Consider the following 23,532-nt stretch of genomic DNA (forward strand, 5'->3'; position numbering starts at 1 on the left):
CTTCCTTTGTGTGTATGGGCATCATCCTAAGGCCAATTCTTTTGACCCCCAGGACTCCACGCCTGGTGGTTCCTCTGTGGTTTCGGTCCTTAGAGGTATTTGGAGGAAAGTGAAGAAAGCCCTTGTGTCTGTGTCATTAGTGACCAAAAGGGTTTTTGATAAGCGGAAAAGACCCTGCAGCTTCAAATTAGGAGACTTCGTCTGGTTGTCTACCAAGAATTTGAAGTTGAGACAGCCATCTCATAAATTAGGCCCCCGGTTCATCAGTCCTTATAAGATCACTAGGGTTATCAATCCGGTGGCATTTCAGTTATATCTACCCCGTTCTTTAAGTATCAATAAAACATTTCATTGTTCCCTTTTAAAACGGGCGATTAGTAATCCTTCCAGTGGAAGACCTTCCCCTCTTCTGATACGTGGCCAGAGGGAGTTTGTTGGTGAAAGGATTCTTGACTCCAAGATGGTTCGGGGTCGGCTGTCATTTTTGGTGCACTGGAAGGGGTATGGCCCGGAGGAGCGGTCGTGAGTGCGCAGTTGTGATCTTCATGCCCCCAGACTGTTACGCTCTTTCTTCTCGCAGTTCCCCGATAAACCCGGTGGTAGGGGTTCTTTGACCCCTCGTCAGAGGGGGGGTACTGTTAGGGTCTCCTGCTCTGTGCTGCCACGTCGTCATGGCAACCGGGAGACAAGTGCTAGCGGAGTAACCTGAGCGTAGCTGATACTCCGGTTCGGGTCTTTTGCTGTGCAGTGGTTACAGGCTCTGTGCACGGCAGGGGATCCGGTGCTGGTTTTTGTGCTCAGTCTGTGAGGTCTGAGTGGGCGTGGACAGCACCTGCTATATAAACACTCTTCTCAGGTTAGGCAAATGCTGCTGAATCTTTGTTGGTTAGTCAGTTCCTGAAAGCTAGCTAGTACTGTGTAAACTTTGTATTTGTTTGTTGCTTACTGCAAATAGGCCTTGGGATTTGGTATTACACTCTGCCAATCCAGACCTAGCAGTAAGACTGGAGTCAGTCGTTTAACCTGCTGGGGTTCTTTTGCTACTCTGTGAACCTAGCAAGTTTGCGGCTGTATTCTCAGACTTGCCTGCCAAAATCCTCTCTCACTGTGCAAGGTGTTCAGGTGTCAGTTTAGTGGCAGTAAGCTGAACCAGTGCACTGCAAGTGAGGACTAGGATTGTGGAGACTCTCCTTGTGTCTATTATTCCATCTCTGACCAAGGAGTTTACTGCCACACCCGTTGGTAACCCTTTAGGGTTTTGCTGTTGCCCTTAGCAACAGCATTTCGGGTTCTCTACGTATTAAATCACAACATCTCGCTTCTTTCCATCTTAGCATTCCTAATACTAGGGAGACACCCAGTTTTTTAGCCTTTGGGCTTCTCTGTTTACTTTGTGTTTATTTTGTTACCCTATCACCTTCTATGTATGTAATGTCATATTCCCCAGTCTGTCTGCGAGTTCATTTGTTTTGCATCCCTCTCCGTTTAGACACCAGTACATTCCTGCTGGCACTGGTGTGCATAACAGCAGGTCCCTGCAACTTCGTGATAGCTTAGTAAAGGCGAGACGGGCCCCAAGGAGTTTATCCTCCTGGCTGGCAATTTTGGTCTGATCATGCACACTGCTAATGCGTTTCGTCCTATATAGGGTCTTTATCAAGGCATAGTGGTATGCGCTTTACAAAAGAAGGGAAAGGATTGGTCTTGGGTGGCGCACAAAAATAATTAACTTCATAAAATATAGCTTAATTCTTAATTGTTAATAAGACATGTAACTGAAATATTAAAAACCAACAATCAATGACAAGACAGTGTTACATATAATAAAAATACACGCTGTACTCCATGTGTCGTGCACTGCTCACGTATAATAATTAATTAATGGGTACTATGACCTCTGTTTGTGTTGTATGTACTGTCAATTTATTGATGTGAATGAAGATTGATTTCCAATGCTTGTATTGCAGTTATACGTTATTTACCAATAATGAACAATATCCAGACAATTCATTAACTGCTGGCTCGTGTTCCCTCTTCATATATATCGTCACATAAGGTCATCTCAAACTAATAAATGTTTAATCAATGCCAGTTTACTGCTATAGAGAGTACAAGTTATCACTTCTGACAGGTGAGTTGGATCTGTTAAATACCATTTACTGGAGAGTGTGTAAAGTCTTCAAATTCTATTACATCTAAGTTCCTGGTCAGCGCTTGACAGTAACATGCATTAATCTATTGTCAGGGTATAATCAATGTCCTGTATCACCGTTGGCGTACTCAGCCTTTTGCTACAGTGATTAGAGTATATACCCTGACTTCAAATGATATTCATTTGATAGCAGATCGGCACTGTTGCGTTGTATACACTTGCACTACATATAGTATGATGGGTTGTTGGCAGCAGTAATATAATAATAAGAATTTACTTACCGATAATTCTATTTCTCGGAGTCCGTAGTGGATGCTGGGGTTCCTGAAAGGACCATGGGGAATAGCGGCTCCGCAGGAGACAGGGCACAAAAGTAAAGCTTTCCGATCAGGTGGTGTGCACTGGCTCCTCCCCCTATGACCCTCCTCCAAGCCAGTTAGGTACTGTGCCCGGACGAGCGTACACAATAAGGGAGGAATTTTGAATCCCGGGTAAGACTCATACCAGCCACACCAATCACACTGTACAACTTGTGATCTAAACCCAGTTAACAGTATGATAACAGCGGAGCCTCTGAAAAGATGGCTCTCAACAATAATAACCCGATTTTTGTAACTATGTACAAGAATTGCAGATAATCCGCACTTGGGATGGGCGCCCAGCATCCACTACGGACTCCGAGAAATAGAATTATCGGTAAGTAAATTCTTATTTTCTCTATCGTCCTAGTGGATGCTGGGGTTCCTGAAAGGACCATGGGGATTATACCAAAGCTCCCAAACGGGCGGGAGAGTGCGGATGACTCTGCAGCACCGAATGAGAGAACTCCAGGTCCTCCTTAGCCAGGGTATCAAATTTGTAGAATTTAGCAAACGTGTTTGCCCCTGACCAAGTAGCTGCTCGGCAAAGTTGTAAAGCCGAGACCCCTCGGGCAGCCGCCCAAGATGAGCCCACCTTCCTTGTGGAATGGGCATTTACATATTTTGGCTGTGGCAGGCCTGCCACAGAATGTGCAAGCTGAATTGTATTACACATCCAACTAGCAATAGTCTGCTTAGAAGCAAGAGCACCCAGTTTGTTGGGTGCATACAGGATAACAGCAAGTCAGTTTTCCTGACTCCAGCCGTCCAGGAACCTATTTTCAGGGCCCTGACAACATCTAGCAACTTGGAGTCCTCCAAGTCCCTAGTAGGTGCAAGGCACCACAATAAGCTGGTTCAGGTGAAACACTGACACCACCTTAGGGAGAGAACTGGGGACGAGTCCGCAGCTCTGCCCTGTCCGAATGGACAAACAGATATGGGCTTTTTTGAGAAAAAACCACCAATTTGACACTTGCCTGGTCCAGGACAGGGCCAAGAGCATGGTCACTTTTCATGTGAGATGCTTCAAATCCACAGATTTGACTGGTTTTAAACCAATGTGATTTGAGGAATCCCAGAACTACGTTGAGATCCCACAGTGCCACTGGAGGCACAAAAGGGGGTTGTATATGCAATACTCCCTTGACAAACTTCTGGACTTCAGGAACTGAAGCCAATTCTTTCTGGAAGAAAATCGACAGGGCCGAAATTTGAACCTTAATGGACCCCAATTTGAGGCCCATAGACACTCCTGTTTGCAGGAAATGCAGGAAACGACCGAGTTGAAATTTCTTTGTGGGGCCTTCCTGGCCTCACACCACGCAACATATTTTCGCCACATGTGGTGATAATGTTGTGCGGTCACCTCCTTTCTGGCTTTGACCAGGGTAGGAATGACCTCTTCCGGAATGCCTTTTTCCCTTAGGATCCGGCTTTCCACCGCCATGCCGACAAACGCAGCTGCGGTAAGTCTTGGAACAGACATGGTACTTGCTGAAGCAAGTCCCTTCTTAGCGGCAGAGGCCATAAGACCTCTGTAAGCATCTCTTGAAGTTCCGGGTACCAAGTCCTTCTTGGCCAATACGGAGCCATGAGTATAGTTCTTACTCCTCTACGTCTTATAATTCTCAGCACCTTAGGTATGAGAAGCAGAGGAGGGAACACATACACCGACTGGTACACCCACGGTGTTACCAGAACGTCCACAGCTATTGCCTGAGGGTCTCTTGACCTGGCTCAATACCTGTCCCGTTTTTTGTTCAGACGGGACGCCATCATGTCCACCTTTGGTATTTCCCAACGGTTTACAATCATGTGGAAAAAAACTTCCCGATGAAGTTTCCACTCTCCCGGGTGGAGGTCGTGCCTGCTGAGGAAGTCTGCTTCCCAGTTTCCATTCCCGGGATGAAACACTGCTGACAGTGCTATCACATGATTTTCCGCCCAGCGAAAAGTCCTTGCAGTTTTTGCCATTGCCCTCCTGCTTCTTGTGTCGCCCTGTCTGTTTACGTGGGCGACTGCCGTGATGTTTTTCCCACTGGATCAATACCGGCTGACCTTGAAGCAGAGGTCTTGCTAAGCTTAGAGCATTATAAATTTACCCTTAGCTCCAGTATATTTATGTGGAGAAAAGTCTCCAGACTTGATCACACTCCCTGGAAATTTTTTCCTTGTGTGACTGCTCCCCAGCCTCTCGGGCTGGCCTCCGTGGTCACCAGCATCCAATCCTGAATGCCGAATCTGCGGCCCTCTAGAAGATGAGCACTCTATAACCACCACAGGAGAGACACCCTTGTCCTTGGATATAGGGTTATCCGCTGATGCATCTGAAGATGCGATCCGGACCATTTGTCCAGCAGATCCCACTGAAAAGTTCTTGCGTGAAATCTGCCGAATGGAATTGCTTCGTAGGAAGCCACCATTTTTACCAGGACCCTTGTGCAATGATGCACTGTTTTTAGGAGGTTCCTGACTAGCTCGGATAACTCCCTGGCTTTCTCTTCCGGGAGAAACACCTTTTTCTGGACTGTGTCCAGAATCATCCCTAGGCACAGCAGACGTGTCGTCGGGATCAGCTGCGATTTTGGAATATTTAGAATCCACCCGTGCTGTTGTAGCAGTATCCGAGATAGTGCTACTCCGACCTCCAACTGTTCCCTGGACTATGCCCTTATCAGGAGATCGTCCAAGTAAGGGATAATTAAGACGCCTTTTCTTCGAAGAAGAATCATCATTTCGGCCATTACCTTGGTAAAGACCCGGGGTGCCGTGGACAATCCAAACGGCAGCGTCTGAAACTGATAGTGACAGTTCTGCACCACGAACCTGAGGTACCCTTAGTGAGAAGGGCAAATTTGGGACATAGAGGTAAGCATCCCTGATGTCCCGGGACACTATATAGTCCCCTTCTTCCTGGTTCGTTATCACTGCTCTGAGTGACTCCATCTTGATTTGAACCTTTGTAAGTGTTCAAAAATTTTTTTAGAATAAGTCTCACCTAGCCTTCTGGCTTCAGTACCACAATATAGTGTGGAATAATACCACTTTTCTTGTAGTAGGAGGGGTAATTTAATTATCACCTGCTGGGAATACAGCTTGTGAATTTTTTCCCATACTGCCTCCTTGTCGGAGGGAGACCTTGGTAAAGCAGACTTCAGGAGCCTGCGAAGGGGAAACTTCTCGACATTCCAATCTGTACCCCTGGGATACTACTTGTAGGATCCAGGGGTCCTGTACGGTCTCAGCGCCATGCTGAGAACTTGTCAGAAGCGGTGGAACGCTTCTGTTCCTGGGAATGGGCTGCCTGCTGCAGTCTTCTTCCCTTTCCTCTATCCCTGGGCAGATATGATCTTATAGGGACGAAAGGACTGAGGCTGAAAAGACGGTGTCTTTTTCTGCAGAGATGTGACTTAGGGTAAAAACGGCGGATTTTCCAGCAGTTGCCGTGGCCACCAGGTCCGATGGACCGACCCCAAATAACTCCTCTTCCTTTATACGGCAATACACCTTTGTGCCGTTTGGAATCTGCATCACCTGACCACTGTCGTGTCCATAACATCTTCTGGCAGATATGGACATCGCATTTACTCTTGATGCCAGAGTGCAAATATCCCTCTGTGCATCTCGCATATATAGAAATGCATCCTTTAAATGCTCTATAGTCAATAAAATACTGTCCCTGTCAAGGGTATCAATATTTTTAGTCAGGGAATCCGACCAAGCCACCCCAGCTCTGCACATCCAGGCTGAGGCGATCGCTGGTCGCAGTATAACACCAGTATGTGTGTATATACTTTTTATGATATTTTCCAGCCTCCTGTCAGCTGGTCCTTGAGGACGGCCCTATCTATAGACGGTACCGCCACTTGTTTTGATAAGCGTGTGAGCGCCTTATCCACCCTAAGGGGTGTTTCCCAACGCGCCCTAACTTCTGGCGGGAAAGGGTATACCGCCCATAATTTTCTATCGGGGGGAACCCACGCATCATCACACACTTTATTTAATTTATCCGATTCAGGAAAAACTACGGTAGTTTTTTCACATCCCACATAATACCCTCTTTTGTGGTACTTGTAGTATCAGAAATATGAAACACCTCCTTCATTGCCTTTAACGTGTGGCCCTAATAAGGAATACGTTTGTTTATTCACCGTCGACACTGGATTCAGTGTCCCTGTCTGTGTGTGTCGACCGACTAAAGTAAACGGGCGTTTTAAACCCCTGACGGTGTTTTTGAGACGTCTGGACCGGTACTAATTGTTTGTCGGCCGTCTCATGTCGTCAACCGACCTTGCAGCGTGTTGACATTATCACGTAATTCCCTAAATAAGCCATCCATTCCGGTGTCGACTCCCTAGAGAGTGACATCACCATTACAGGCAATTGCTCCGCCTCCTCACCAACATCGTCCTCATACATGTCGACACACACGTACCGACACACAGTACACACACAGGGAATGCTCTGATAGAGGACAGGACCCACTAGCCCTTTGGAGAGACAGAGGGAGAGTTTACCAGCACACACCAAAAACGCTATAATTATATAGGGACAACCTTATATAAGTGTTTTCCCTTATAGCATCTTTTTTATATATTTCTAACGCCAAATTAGTGCCCCCCCTCTCTGTTTTAACCCTGTTTCTGTAGTGCAGTGCAGGGGAGAGCCTGGGAGCCTTCCCTCCAGCCTTTCTGTGAGGGAAAATGGCGCTGTGTGCTGAGGAGATAGGCCCCGCCCCTTTTTCGGCGGCCTCGTCTCCCGCTCTTAACGGATTCTGGCAGGGGTTAAATATCTCCATATAGCCTCCGGAGGCTATATGTGAGGTATTTTTAGCCAAAATAGGTATTCATTTGCCTCCCAGGGCGCCCCCCTCCCAGCGCCCTGCACCCTCAGTGACTGCCGTGTGAAGTGTGCTGAGAGGAAAATGGCGCACAGCTGCAGTGCTGTGCGCTACCTTTAGAAGACTGAGGAGTCTTCTGCCGCCGATTCTGGACCTCTTCTTACTTCAGCATCTGCAAGGGGGCCGGCGGCAAGGCTCCGGTGACCATCCAGGCTGTACCTGTGATCGTCCCTCTGGAGCTGATGTCCAGTAGCCAAGAAGCCAATCCATCCTGCACGCAGGTGAGTTCACTTCTTCTCCCCTAAGTCCCTCGTTGCAGTGATCCTGTTGCCAGCAGGACTCACTGTAAAATAAAAAACCTAAGCTAAACTTTTCTAAGCAGCTCTTTAGGAGAGCCACCTAGATTGCACCCTTCTCGGCCGGGCACAAAAATCTAACTGGCTTGGAGGAGGGTCATAGGGGGAGGAGCCAGTGCACACCACCTGATCGGAAAGCTTTACTTTTGTGCCCTGTCTCCTGCGGAGCCGCTATTCCCCATGGTCCTTTCAGGAACCCCAGCATCCACTAGGACGATAGAGAAATATATATTCCAAACAATGGAGGCACTCAGACGAAAATAATGGACAACACATTTGCCTTTACGCCAACGTTTCGGGGATCTCTCCCCTTTATCAAGACACAACCAGCCATTACAAACATTGCAGTATAAATACACAAACATATGCTTACCCAACACCAATCAGAACAGGAAGCCCGCTTTCCCGCCGCCACCAAGCCACACAGGTGAAACCTTTCTCCGTGGTCCGCGTAGAGGGGTGGGAGCGGGGCGGGCGCGGCTATCTCCAGCTGCGCTCCGGTTGCCTAGAAACTACCAAAGCCGGATGCCCTAACCAATCACTGCTTCATCCGGTCCGTGACGCCGCGAGTGATTCACACACCACGTGATCACGATCCGGAGGAGTGGCATCGGGCGGGTCTATCATAGCGTGGGGTTGCCAGGCAACCGCTCCAAGCCGGATATGCACACAAATAGAATATATATGCACCCAAAAAGAACATAAAAAAGATAAAACACCAAAATTACATAAACATCAAATGTACTACCTATACATAATGTTAATAAAGAAGCATCCCAATAGTCAATAATAGCACTGCATATCCACAGACATACATTAAGGTGGACAAATCTATATTGCTATATTGAACCTCCGCCCAGGACTACCTCAGTAGCTAAGTTAATAAAACGCTACTGAATCCTACAGAACGAAGACGACTAAACAGTAATAATATTCCATAACAAACCACTGTTCGCTCATATCAGTATCATGCAAAAAACCAATATTGCACTATAGAAAACAATTGAAGCTTAATGCCTCATTGAGGCCAAGTGGATACACCGTCTGTAGTTTGTGTATCCACCATGCCTCTTTCTGTAACAGAATTTTACCCCCGTCACCGCCCCTTGTTCTATCCGGAACATGATCAATAATCTTGTAACGGATAGTGGCCAGAGTATGATTACAATTCCTAAAGTATCTGGCCACCGGGAGGTCACTTCCTTTCCCCTCTAATGCAGCACGAATACTGGATCGGTGCAGGGCTATTCGTTCTTTGAACTGCCTTACACTTTTACCAACGTATAAGAGACCGCATGGATACTTAATATAATATACGATGAATTTGCTGGTACACGTCAAGGCATATTTAATCTTAAAGATTTTTCCCGATCTGGGATGGTGGAACACATCACCTGTTTACAGGCAACTACACGTAGTACATCCTGTACATTTGTAGTTGCCTGGTTTACGGGATAAGAAGTGAAGGGGTTTCTCAGGACCTAAATTTGAAATATCATTATGGACTACCATATCCTTGATGTTACGTCCCCGTCTGTAAGAAGCCATCAATGAGGTATCTTTCGAAGAGGTTAATTCTTTATCTCTCGAAATTACAGGCCAAATACCTTTGGCCCTACTGTACAACTGTTTACTAGCCAAAGTATAGTCCTGTGTCCACACCATCCGATGCCGATCATCCACGAGTTGTTTGAACCGCAGAGTCTATAGTGCAATATTGTTTTTTTGCATGATACTGATATGAGCTAACAGTGGTTTGTTATGGAATATTATTACTGTTTAGTCGTCTTCGTTCTGTAGGATTCAGTAGCTTTTTATTAACTTAGCTACTGAGGTAGTCCTGGGCGGAGGTTCCATATAGCAATATCGATTTGTCCACCTTAATGTATGTCTGTGGATATGCAGTGCTTTTATTGACTATTGGGATGCTTCTTTATTAACATTATGTATAGGTAGTACATTTGATGTTTATGTAATTTTGGCGTTTTATCTTTTTTATGTTCTTTTTGGGTGCATATATATTCTATTTGTGTGCATATCTGGCTTGGAGCGGTTGCCTGGCAACCCCACGCTATGATAGACCCGCCCGATGCCACTCCTCCGGATCGTGATCACGTGGTGTGTGAATCACTCGCGGCGTCACGGACCGGATGAAGCAGTTAGGGCATCCGGCTTTGGTAGTTGCTAGGCAACCGGAGCGCAGCTGGAGATAGCCGCTCCCGCCCCGCTCCCACCCCTCTACGCGGACCACGGAGACAGGTGTTTCACCTGTGTGGCTTGGTGGCGGCGGGAAAGCGGGCTTCCTGTTCGGATTGGTGTTGGGTAAGCATATGTTTGTGTATTTATACTGCAATGTTTGTAATGGCTGGTTGTGTCTTGATAAAGGGGAGAGATCCCCGAAACGTTGGCGTACCGGCAAAGGTGTTATCCATTATTTTCGTCTGAGTGCCTCCATTGTTTGGAATCTACATACTCATCTGAGAGGTTGCGCACCGGACCCTGCTGTTCATAGACAAGCGTGAGTGCCAAGCATACTTTGTGTATGTGTATGTGTATATATAGGAATAGACAGGCTCCGCAGGAGACTGGGCACTCTAAAAGAAAGCTTAGGTACTATCTGGTGTGCACTGGCTCCTCCCTCTATGCCCCTCTTCCAGACCTCAGTTAAGGAAACTATGCCCGGAAGAGCTGACACAACAAGGAAAGGATTTGGAATCCAGGGTAAGACTCATACCAGCCACACCAATCACACTGTACAACTTGTGATAACCATACCCAGTTAACAGTATGAACAACAACAACTGAGCCTCAGTAACAGATGGCTCAAAGCAATATCCCTTTAGTTAAGCAATAACTATATACATGTATTGCAGAGAGTCCGCACTTGGGACGGGCGCCCAGCATCCACTACGGACTACGAGAAATAGAATTACCGGTGAGTAAATTCTTATTTTCTCTGACGTCCTAGTGGATGCTGGGAACTCCGTAAGGACCATGGGGATTATACCAAAGCTCCCAAACGGGCGGGAGAGTGCGGATGACTCTGCAGCACCGAATGAGCAAAGGCAAGGTCCTCCTCAGCCAGGGTATCAAACTTGTAGAACTTAGCAAATGTGTTTGAACCCGACCAAGTAGCAGCTCGGCAAAGCTGTAAAGCCGAGACCCCTCGGGCAGCCTCATAAGAAGAGCCCACCTTCCTTGTGGAATGGGCTTTTACCGATTTAGGATGCGGTAACCCTGCCGCAGAATGAGCTTGCTGAATCGTGTTACAGATCCAGCGTGCAATAGTTTGCTTTGAAGCAGGAGCACCCAGCTTGTTGGGTGCATGCAGGATAAACAGCGAGTCAGTTTTCCTGACTCCAACCGTCCTGGCTACATAGATTTTCAAAGCCCTGACTACATCCAGTAACTTGGAGTCCTCCAAGTCCCGAGTAGCCGCAGGCACCACAATAGGTTGGTTCAAATGAAACGCTGATACCACCTTAGGGAGAAATTGGGGACGAGTCCTCAATTCTGCCCTGTCCATATGGAAGATCAGATAAGGCTTTTACATGACAAAGCCGCCAATTCTGACACACGCCTAGCCGATGCTAAGGCCAATAGCATGACCACTTTCCACGTGAGATATTTTAGTTCCACGGTCTTAAGTGGCTCAAACCAGTGGGATTTCAGGAAACCCAACACACGTTAAGATCCCAAGGTGCCACTGGAGGCACAAAAGGGGGCTGAATATGCAGCACTCCCTTAACAAACGTCTGAACTTCAGGCAGTGAAGCCAGTTCTTTTTGAAAGAAAATAGATAGGATCCATAAAGGTCCAGATTTCGGCCCTAATTTTAGGCCCATAGTCACTCCTGACTGTAGGAAGTGCAGGAATCGACCCAGCTGGAATTCCTCTGTAGGGGCCTTCCTGGCCTCACACCAAGCAACATATTTTCGCCATATACGGTGATAATGTTGTGCGGTCACGTCTTTCCTAGCCTTTATCAGCGTAGGAATCACTTCATCTGGAATGCCCTTTTCCGTTAGGATCCGGCGTTCAACCGCCATGCCGTCAAACGCAGCCGCGGTAAGTCTTGGAACAGACAGGGCCCCTGCTGTAACAGGTCCTGTCTGAGAGGCAGAGGCCATGGTTCCTCTGAGATCATTTCTTGTAGTTCTGGGTACCAAGTTCTTCTTGGCCAATCCGGAACGATGAGTATAGTTCTTACTCCTCTCTTTCTTACTATCCTCAGTACCTTAATTGGCTCAAACCAGTGGAATTTCAGGAAATCCAACACAACGTTAAGATCCCAAGGTGCCACTGGAGGCACAAACGGGGGCTGAATATGCAGCACTCCCTTAACAAACGTCTGAACTTCAGGCAGTGAAGCCAGTTCTTTTTGAAAGAAAATAGATAGGGCCGAAATCTGGACCTTTATGGACCCCAATTTTAGGCCCATAGTCACTCCTGACTATAGGAAGTGCAGAAATCGCCCCAGCTGGAATTCCTCTGTTGGGGCCTTCCTGGCCTCACACCAAGCAACATATTTCCGCCATATGCGGTGATAATGATTTGCTGTCGCATCCTTCCTAGCTTTTATCAGCGTAGGAATCACTTCATCTGGAATGCCCTTTTCAGTTAGGATCCGGCGTTCAACCGCCATGCCGTCAAACGCAGCCGCGATAAGTCTTGGAACAGACAGGGCCCCTGCAGTAACAGGTCCTGTCTGAGAGGCAGAGGTCATGGGTCCTCTGAGATCATTTCTTGTAGTTCTGGGTACCAAGTTCTTCTTGGCCAATCCGGAACGATGAGTATAGTTCTTACTCCTCTCTTTCTTACTATCCTCAGTACCTTGGGTATGAGAGGAAGAGGAGGGAACACATAAACCGACTGGTACACCCACGGTGTCACTAGTGCGTCCACAGCTATCGCCTGAGGGTCCCTTGACTTGGCGCAATATTTTTTTAGGTTTTTGTTGAGGCGGGACGCCATCATGTCCACCTGTGGCCGTTCCCAACGGTTTACAATCTGCGTGAAGACTTCTTGATGAAGTCCCCACTCTCCCGGGTGGAGGTCGTGCCTGCTGAGGAAAATCTGCTTCCCAGTTGTCCACTCCCGGAATGAACACTGCTGACAGTGCTAGCACGTGATTCTCCGCCCATCGAAGAATCCTTGTGGCTTCTGCAATCGCCATCCTGCTTCTTGTGCCGCCCTGGCGGTTTACATGGGCGACCGCCGTGATGTTGTCTGATTGAATCAGCACTGGTTGGTTTTGAAGCAGGGGCTCTGCTTGACTCAGGGCGTTGTAAATTGCCCTTAGTTCCAGTATATTTATGTGTAGTGAAGTCTCCTGACTTGACCACTGTCCTTGGAAGTTCCTTCCCTGAGTGACTGCCCCCCATCCTCGGAGGCTTGCATCTGTGGTCACCAGTACCCAGTCCTGTATGCCGAATCTGCGGCCCTCAAGAAGATGAGCACTCTGCAGCCACCACAGCAGAGACACCCTGGCCCTTGGGGACAGGGTGATCAACCGATGCATCTGAAGATGCGATCCGGACCATTTGTCTAACAGATCCCACTGAAAGATCCTTGCATGGAACCTGCCGAAGGGAATTGCTTCGTAAGAAGCCACCATCTTTCCCAGGACTCGCGGGCAGTGATGCACCGACACCTGTTTTGGTTTCAGGAGGTCCCTGACCAGAGATGACAATTCCTGGGCCTTCTCCACCGGGAGAAACACCTTCTTCTGATCTGTGTCCAGAATCATGTCCAGGAAAAGCAGACGCGTCGCAGGAATCAGCTGCGACTTTGGGATATTCAGAATCCAGCCGTGCTGTTGCAACACTTCCCGAGAGAGTGCTACGCTGACTAACCACTGCTCTCTGGACCTCGCCTTTATAAGGAGATCGTCCAAGTACGGGATAATTATAACTCCCTTTTTCCGAAGGAGTATCATCATTTCGGCCATTACCTTGGTAAATACTCTCGGTGCCGTGGACAGACCAAACGGCAATGTCTGGAATTGGTAATGACAATCCTGTACCACAAACCTGAGGTACTCCTGGTGAGGTGGGTAAATGGGGACATGCAAGTAAGCATCCTTGATGTCCAGCGACACCATAAAATCCCCCTCTTCCAGGCTTGCAATAACCGCCCTGAGCGATTCCATTTTGAACTTGAACTTCCTTATATAAGTGTTCAAGGATTTCAAATTTAGAATGGGTCTCACCGAACAGTCTGGTTTCGGTACCACAAACATTGTGGAATAGTAACCCCGTCCCTGTTGAAGGAGGGGACCCTTAATTCTCACCTGCTGGAGGTACAGCTTGTGAATTGCCGCCACTACCTCCTCCCTTTCCCTGGGAGCAGCTGGCAAGGCTGATTTGAGGTAACGGCGAGGGGGAGTCGCCTCTAACTCCAGCTTGTATCCCTGAGATACAATTTGTACAGCCCAGAGATCCACCTGTGAGCGAACCCACTGGTTGCTGAAGTTTCGGAGACGCGCCCCCACCGCACCTGGCTCCACCTGTGGAGCCCCAGCGTCATGCGGTGGACTTAGTGGAAGCGGGGGGAGGATTTTTGTTCCTGGGAACTGGCTGCCTGGTGCAGCTTCTTTCCTCTACCCCTGCCTCTGGGCAGAAAGGATGTGCCTCTGATCCGCTTGCCTTTCTGAGGCCGAAAGGACTGTACATGATAATACGGTGCTTTCTTAGGCTGTGAGGGAACCCGAGATAAAAAAAAGTTGACTTCCCAGCTGTTGCAGTGGATTCGAGGTCCGAGAGACCGTCCCCAAACAATTCCTCACCCTTATAAGGCAAAACCTCCATGTGTTTTTTAGAATCAGCATCACCTGTCCACTGCCGAGTCCATAATACTCTCCTGGCAGAAATGGACATTGCATTAATTCTAGATGCCAGCAGGCAAATGTCCCTCGGTGCATCCCACATATATAAGACGACGTCTTTTATATGTTCTATGGTTAGCAAAATAGTATCCCTGTCGAGGGAATCAATGTTGTATGACAGGGAATCAGACCATGCTGCTGCAGCACTACACATCCATGCTGAAGCAATAGCAGGTCTCAGTATAGTACCTGAGTGTGTATACACAGACTTCAGGATAACTTCCTGCTTTCTATCCGCAGGCTCCTTTAGGGCGGCCGTATCCTGAGACGGCAGTGCCACCTTTTTTGATTAGCGTGTGAGCGCCTTGTCCACCCTAGGGGATGTTTCCCAACGTAACCTGTCCGTTGGCGGGAAAGGGTACGCCATCAGTAACCTCTTAGAAATCACTAGTTTCTTATCGGAGGAACTCCACGCTTCCTCACACAATTCATTTAATTCATCAGATAGGGGAAAAGTCACTGGCTGCTTTTTCTCCCCAAACATAATACCCTTCTTGGTAGTAACCGGGTTAATATCAGAAATGTGCAATACATTTTTCATTGCAGTAATCATGCATCGGATGGCTTTAGTAGACTGTGCATTTGTCTCATCCTCATCTACACTGGAGTCAGACTCCGTGTCGACATCTGTGTCTACCATCTGAGCTAGCGGGCGTTTAAGCCCCTGATGGCCTCTGAGACACCTGGGCAGGCGCGGGCTGAGATCCCGGCTGTCCCAAGGCTGCTGCGTCATCGAACCTTTTATGTAAGGAGTTGACACTGTCTGTTAAGACCTTCCACATATCCATCCAATCCGGTGTCGGCCCCGTCGGGGGCGACACCACACTTATCTGCCCCTGCTCCGCCTCCACGTAACCCTCCTCATCAAACATGTCGACACAGCCGTACCGACACACCGCACACACACAGGGAATGCTCTGACTGAGGACAGGACCCCACAAAGTCCTTTGGGGAGACAGAGAGAGAGTATGCCAGCACACACCACAGCGCTATATAACACAGGGATTTACACTATAATGAGTGATTTTTCCCAATAGCTGCTTATTATCCTATTTGCGCCTAAATTTATGTGCCCCCCCTCTCTTTTTTTACCCTTCTTGTACAGGATACTGCAGGGGAGAGCCTGGGGAGCGTCCTTCCAGCGGAGCTGTGAAGAGAAAATGGCGCTGATGTGCTGAGGAAGAAGGCCCCGCCCCTTCAGCGGCAGGCTTCTCCCGCGTTTTGTATAGCTTAATGGCGGGGTTTTTTACACATATACAGTTTTCCAGACTGTATTATGTGTATTTAGTGCCAAAAGGTATTCTTATTGCTGCCCAGGCGCCCGCCCCCCCCCCCCCCCCCCCCCCAGCGCCCTGCACCCTACAGTGACCGGAGTGTGTGGTGTGCAGTGGGAGAGATGGCGCACAGCTGCAGTGCTGTGCGCTACCTTAATGAAGACCGGAGTCTTCTGCCGCCGATTTCATCTCCTTCTTCCGTCTTCTGGCTCTGCAAGGGGGACGGCGGCGCGGCTCCGGGAACGGACGATCGAGGTCAGGCCCTGTGTTCGAACCCTCTGGAGCTAATGGTGTCCAGTAGCCTAAGAAGCACAAGCTAGCTGCACGCAGGTAGGTTTGCTTCTCTCCCCTCAGTCCCTCGTAGCAGTGAGTCTGTTGCCAGCAGATCTCACTGAAAATAAAAAAACCTAACAAATACTTTCTTTCTAGCAAGCTCAGGAGAGCCCACTAGGAGCACAAAGCTCTGGCCAGGCACAGATTCTAACTGAGGTCTGGAGGAGGGGCATAGAGGGAGGAGCCAGTGCACACCAGATATAGTACCTAATCTTTCTTTTAGAGTGCCCAGTCTCCTGCGGAGCCCGTCTATTCCCCATGGTCCTTACGGAGTTCCCAGCATCCACTAGGACGTCAGAGAAATTAATAAATAAAATATATATATCTATCTATCTCTATCTATATATCTATATATCTATATCCTCACACCACTCGGCGGCACTCCGGACGAATAAATTGGAGACTACAACGTCATCTTGGATTAAATCAACGTTTCAGTGCTCGGCGGCCCTTTTATCAAGATTATCAGACAGCATAAGAAACCATTGTGTATACACCATATAAATAGCATCAGTGAAACCACACGTTGCACGTCAAGTCCCACCCCACTTCCAATCAACGTGGTGCCGGGCGTGACGTGCAGGCAGCTGAATCAAATTAACATTTACAAGAAATGCACGTTATAAACATCACAGTGATCAAAGATATAAAAATCACAAAAGTTACACATACAAACAAAAAACACATCTAAATAAAACATGTGAAAAAATGACCAGAATAAAAACCAAAATGACAAGCACTAGACTTTTAGAACAATTTCCTCATATAGCTACAAACAAATGTAGCTACACATCTGACAAAACAAAATGCCTGTGCTATTTAAATTTATAACCGCTAAATAATCTAAGACAATTCCTTACCTATAGATGGCTTGCAAAATAGCATTCTGTAGGTCCATATATAACAATGTATTAAAGAGGCAACAATCTTTGTCACAGAAAGCAGTGTAACCCTAGGGATTCATTTAACCCTCGAGGGGAAAGTGTACCTAGCCTGTCAATCCACTGTCTCGCGCTGTAACAGCAGTTTTTTTTCTATCACCTCCTCTACTAAGGACAGGTATATGATCAATCATTCTATATTTAATTGCTGTTAAGTTATGTTTAGCAGTTGCATAATGGCGAGCTAAAGGCTGATCACTAGTGCCTTTGAGAATTGCGGCTTTGATGGCCGATCTGTGGAGTGCCATTCTCTCTTTAAATTGGCGCTCCGACTTCCCCACATATTGTAAAGAGCAAGGGCAAGTGATCACATAGATCACATATTGGCTTGAACAGGTAAGGTGATGCCTAATAAAAAACTTTTTACCAGAATAAGGATGATTAAATACCACGCCTGTTTGTAAAAAACCACACGTAGTGCAGTTCGGGCAGCGAAAACAGCCATGTTTGGGGGATCCCCAAAAGGTTGTACCCCGTACTGTATTACCACCCATACCTGTGCTATCCGTACGAACCAAAACATTTTTAAGATTCTTGCCCCTGCGGTAGCAGGGCATCAGTGAGGAGGTAGACAGGTTTAAGTCACTGTCGGTCTGAACGAGAGGCCAAAGCTTCTTGGCCGTTTTGGTCACCAGTGGACTTAGGGGAGTATGTGTGTTAGGCCACGTAAAAGGTTTAGTGGCCTTAATTGCCTTCTTATTACCAACTAGTAAATTATCAATAGGTATTGCTAAAGCTTTACGTTTCAGCATATCAAGGTTCTTGGGATAATAACCTCTCTCCAAGAATTTTTTATACATTAGATCGACCTGCATCAGAGCTTCAGTTCTATTACTAGAAATACGTAGCACCCTTAAAAATTAACTATAAGGCAAAGAATCTTTTAACGCCTTAGGGTGTGCACTTGAAGCCAACAAAAGATTGTTTCTGTCAGTAGCTTTCGTAAATAATGACGTAAATAATATACTCACCTAAGTCCACTGGTGACCAAAACGGCCAAGAAGCTTTGGCCTCTCGTTCAGACCGACAGTGACTTAAACCTGTCTAACTCCTCACTGATGCCCTGCTACCGCAGGGGCAAGAATCTTAAAAATGTTTTGGTTCGTACGGATAGCACAGGTATGGGTGGTAATACAGTACGGGGTACAACCTTTTGGGGATCCCCCAAACATGGCTGTTTTCGCTGCCCGAACTGCACTACGTGTGGTTTTTTACAAACAGGCGCGGTATTTAATCATCCTTATTCTGGTAAAAAGTTTATTAGGCATCACCTTACCTGTTCAAGCCAATATGTGATCTATGTGATCACTTGCCCTTGCTCTTTACAATATGTGGGGAAGACGGAGCGCCAATTTAAAAAGAGAATGGCACTCCACAGATCGGCCATCAAAGCCGCAATTCTCAAAGGCACTAGTGATCAGCCTTTAGCTCGCCATTATGCAACTGCTAAACATAACTTAACAGCAATTAAATATAGAATAATTGATCATATACCTGTCCTTAGTAGAGGAGGTGATAGAAAATAAACTGCTGTTACAGCGTGAGACACAGTGGATTGACAGGCTAGGTACACTTTCCCCTTGAGGGTTAAATGAATCCCTAGGGTTACACTGCTTTCTGTGACAAAGATTGTTGCCTCTTTAATACATTGTTATATATGGACCTACAGAATGCTATTTTGCAAGCCATCTATAGGTAAGGAATTGTCAGATTATTTAGCGGTTATAAATTTAAATAGCACAGGCATTCTGTTTTGTCAGATGTGTAGCTACATTTGTTTGTAGCTATATGAGGAAAATAAGAATTTACTTACCGATAATTCTATTTCTCGTAGTCCGTAGTGGATGCTGGGAACTCCGTAAGGACCATGGGGAATAGCGGCTCCGCAGGAGACAGGGCACATCTAAAGAAAGCTTTAGGATCACCTGGTGTGCACTGGCTCCTCCCCCTATGACCCTCCTCCAAGCCTCAGTTAGGATACTGTGCCCGGACGAGCGTACACAATAAGGAAGGATTTTGAATCCCGGGTAAGACTCATACCAGCCACACCAATCACACTGTACAACTTGTGATCTGAACCCAGTTAACAGCATGATAATAGAGAAGCCTCTATAAAAGATGGCTCACTACAACAATAACCCGAATTTTTTGGTAACAATAATTATGTACCAGTATTGCAGACAATCCGCACTTGGGATGGGCGCCCAGCATCCACTACGGACTACGAGAAATAGAATTATCGGTAAGTAAATTCTTATTTTCTCTGACGTCCTAGTGGATGCTGGGAACTCTGTAAGGACCATGGGGATTATACCAAAGCTCCCAAACGGGCGGGAGAGTGCGGATGACTCTGCAGCACCGAATGAGAGAACTCCAGGTCCTCCTCAGCCAGGGTATCAAATTTGTAGAAGTTTACAAACGTATTTGCTCCTGACCAAGTAACTGCTCGGCAAAGTTGTAAAGCCGAGACCCCTCAGGCAGCTGCCAAAGATGAGCCCACCTTCCTTGTGGAGTGGGCATTTTAAGATTTTTGGCTGTGGCAGGCCTGCCACAGAATGTGCAAGCTGAATTGTACTACAAATCCAACGAGCAATCGTCTGCTTAGAAGCAGGAGCACCCAGTTTGTTGGGTGCATACAGGATAAACAGCGAGTCAGATTTTCTGACTCCAGCCGTCCTGGAAACATATTTTCAGGGCCCTGACCACGTCAAGCAACTTGGAATCCTCCAAGTCCTTAGTAGCCGCAGGTACCACAATAGGTTGCTTCATGTGAAATACAGAAACCACCTTAGGTAGAAATTGAGGACAAGTCCTCAATTCTGCCCTGTCAGAATGAAATATTAAATAAGGGCTTTTATATGATAAAGCCGCCAGTTCTGACACACGCCTGGCTGAAGCCAGGGCTAACAGCATCGTCACCTTCCATGTGAGATATTTTAAGTCCACAGTGGTGAGTGGTTCAAACCAATGTGACTTTAGGAAACTCAACACAACATTGAGATCCCAAGGTGCCACTGGAGGCACAAAAGGAGGCTGTATATGCAGTACCCCTTTTACAAAATGTCTGAACTTCAGGCACTGAAGCCAGTTCCTTTTGGAAGAAAATCGACAGGGCCGAAATTTGAACCTTAATGGACCCTAATTTTAGGCCCATAGACAGTCCTGTTTGCAGGAAATGGAGGAAACGACCCAGTTGAAATTCCTCTGTAGGGGCCTTCTTGGCCTCCCACCACGCAACATATTTTCGCCAAATGCGGTGATAATGTTTTGCGGTTACGTCCTTCCTGGCCTTGACCAGGGTAGGGATGACTTCATCTGGAATGCCTTTTTCCTTCAGGATCCGGCGTTCAACCGCCAAGCCGTCAAACGCAGCCGCGGTAAGTCTTGGAACAGACAAGGCCCCTGCTGGAGCAGGTCCTTTCTTAGAGGTAGAGGCCACGGTTCGTCCGTGAGCATCTCTTGAAGTTCCGGATACCAAGTCCTTCTTGGCCAATCCGGAACCACGAGTATAGTTCTTACTCCTCTCCTTCTTATGATTCTCAGTACTTTTGGTATGAGAGGCAGAGGAGGGAACACATACACTGACTGGTACACCCACGGTGTTACCAGAGCGTCCACCGCTATTGCCTGAGGGTCCCCTGACCTGGCGCAATATCTGTCTAGTTTTTTGTTTAGACGGGACGCCATTATGTCCACCTTTGGTTTTTCCCAACGGTTTACAATCAGGTGGAAGACTTCTGGGTGAAGTCCCCACTCTCCCGGGTGAAGGTCGTGTCTGCTGAGGAAGTCTGCTTCCCAGTTGTCCACTCCCGGAATGAACACTGCTGACAGTGCTATCACATGATTCTCCGCCCAGCGAAGAATCCTTGCAGCTTCTGCCATTGCCCCCCTGCTTCCCGTGCCGCCCTGTCTGTTTACGTGGGCGACTGACGTGATGTTGTCCGATTGGATCAATACCGCCTGACCCTGAAGCAGGGGTTTCGCTTGACTTAGGGCATTGTAAATGGCCCTTAGTTCCAGAATGTTTATATGAAGAGATGTCTCCAGGCTTGACCATAAGCCCTGGAAATTCCTTCCCTGTGTGATTGCTCCCCAGCCTCGCAGGCTGGCATCCGTGGCCACCAGGACCCAGTCCCGAATGCCGAATCTGCGGCCCTCTAGAAGATGAGCACTCTGCAACCACCACAGGAGGGATACCCTTGTCCCCGGTGACAGGGTTATCCGCTGAAGCATCTGAAGATGCGACCCGGACCATTTGTCCAGTAGGTTCCACTGGAAAGTCTTGCGTGGAATCTGTCACTAGCCCTTTGGGGAGACAGAGGGAGAGTTTGCCAGCACACACCAGAGCGCTATATATATACAGGGATAACCTTATATAAGTGTTTTTCCCTTTATAGCTGCTGTATTGTTTATACTGCGCCTAATTTGTGCCCCCCTCTCTTTTTTAACCCCTTTCTGTAGTGTAGTGACTGCAGGGGAGAGCCAGGGAGCTTCCCTCCAACTGAGCTGTGAGGGAAAATGGCGCCAGTGTGCTGAGGAGATAAGGACGCCGAGAAAGGGGCGGGGCCTATCATCCGTTTTCTTGTATGTTTTGGCAGGGGTTAAATGCATCCATATAGCCCAGGAGTTATATGTGATGCATTTATTTTAGCCATAAAAGGTTTTCTAACGATTTATTGCGTCTCAGGGCGCTGCCCCCCCAGCGCCCTGCACCCTCAGTGACCGGAGTGTGAAGTGTGCTGAGAGCAATGGCGCACAGCTGCGGTGCTGTGCGCCTACCTTTATCTGAAGACAGGAAAGTCTTCAGCCGCCGATTTTTCCGGACCTCTTCGCTCTTCTGGCTCTGTAAGGGGGCCGGCGGCGCGGCTCCGGTGACCCATCCAGGCTGAACCTGTGATCGTCCCTCTGGAGCTAATGTCCAGTAGCCTAAGAAGCCCAATCCACTCTGCACGCAGGTGAGTTCGCTTCTTCTCCCCTTAGTCCCTCGATGCAGTGAGCCTGTTGCCAGCAGGTCTCACTGAAAATAATAAACCTAAACTAAAACTTTCACAAAGAGCTCAGGAGAGCCCCTAGTGTGCACCCTTCTCGTCGGGCACAGAAAATCTAACTGAGGCTTGGAGGAGGGTCATAGGGGGAGGAGCCAGTGCACACCAGGTGATCCTAAAGCTTTCTTTAGATGTGCCCTGTCTCCTGCGGAGCCGCTATTCCCCATGGTCCTTACGGAGTTCCCAGCATCCACTAGGACGTCAGAGAAATATTTGTTCTAAAAGTCTAGTGCTCGTCATTGGTTTTTATTCTGGTCATTTTTTCACATGTTTTATTTAGATGTGTTTTTTGTTTGTATGTGTAACTTTTGTGATTTTTATATCTTTGATCACTGTGATGTTTATAACGTGCATTTCTTGTAAATGTTAATTTGATTCAGCTGCCTGCACGTCACCACGTTGATTGGAAGTGGGGTGGGACTTGACGTGCAACGTGTGGTTTCACTGATGCTATTTATATGGTGTATACACAATGGTTTCTTATGCTGTCTGATAATCTTGATAAAAGTGCCGCCGAGCATGCCTCCAAGTGGGGGGGTCGTCTTATACGCCGGGTGCACTTCAGTTGGGATAGACATAGCTGCCATAGTGGCCTTCCGATACTCGCCCGGTGCCCATAGTGGCCTCCCGATGCCCGCCCACCTCATTCTACTCACCATCCAGTATCGCGCGATATCCAGTGCGGCCGCGGCGGGTCACTAGTGCCAATTACAGGGAGATGCAGGGACTGGCCGGAGGCGCTGCAGTCGCGTTGTGGCCGTACAATGGTGACAATGACAGGTACTGTAATGGCACTGATACTAATACTAATGGCACTCATGTGAAACCGATAACACTAAATGCACACAGGGGTATACTTTTATACATTTTACAACTTTCTCCTCACCCCCTTCTTATGCATACCTTGATAAATACTCCCTATCCAAATCTCTTATCAGGTCATAATATACAGTATGTCACAAATCTGATGTTCTTTTAAGTTTTATTTGGTGTGTGGAAGGGGGTAGTCTTATACGGCGAGTATATAACAAACTCTATATTTTGAGTGGAAATGTTGGGGGTCGTCTTATACGCCGGCAAATACGGTGTATGTATGTATGTATGTATGTATGTATGTATGTATGTATGTATGTATGTATGTATGTATGTATGTATGTATGTATGTATATATATATATATATATATATATATATATATATATATATATATATATATATATTTATTTATTTATTTATATTTATATATATTATTACTACTGTGGGGGATTTCCTGAAGGGGATCCAGTGCACTATTGTATTGCAATTATGTTGTTATTTATCAATAATGAGCAGTATTCAGATAGT

The 23,532-nt window shown here is 47.3% G+C and overlaps 1 protein-coding gene across 1 annotated transcript in view; it reads right to left on the reverse strand.

Moving 5' to 3' along the window:
• AHCY (adenosylhomocysteinase) overlaps nucleotides 1-23,532 on the reverse strand; it is a 41,307-nt gene that overhangs the window by 8,395 nt on the left and 9,380 nt on the right. The gene's annotated exons all lie outside the window — the stretch shown is intronic.

The sequence above is a fragment of the Pseudophryne corroboree genome, chromosome 3, assembly GCF_028390025.1.
Source record: "Pseudophryne corroboree isolate aPseCor3 chromosome 3, aPseCor3.hap2, whole genome shotgun sequence".
NCBI classification, from domain to species: domain Eukaryota; kingdom Metazoa; phylum Chordata; class Amphibia; order Anura; family Myobatrachidae; genus Pseudophryne; species Pseudophryne corroboree.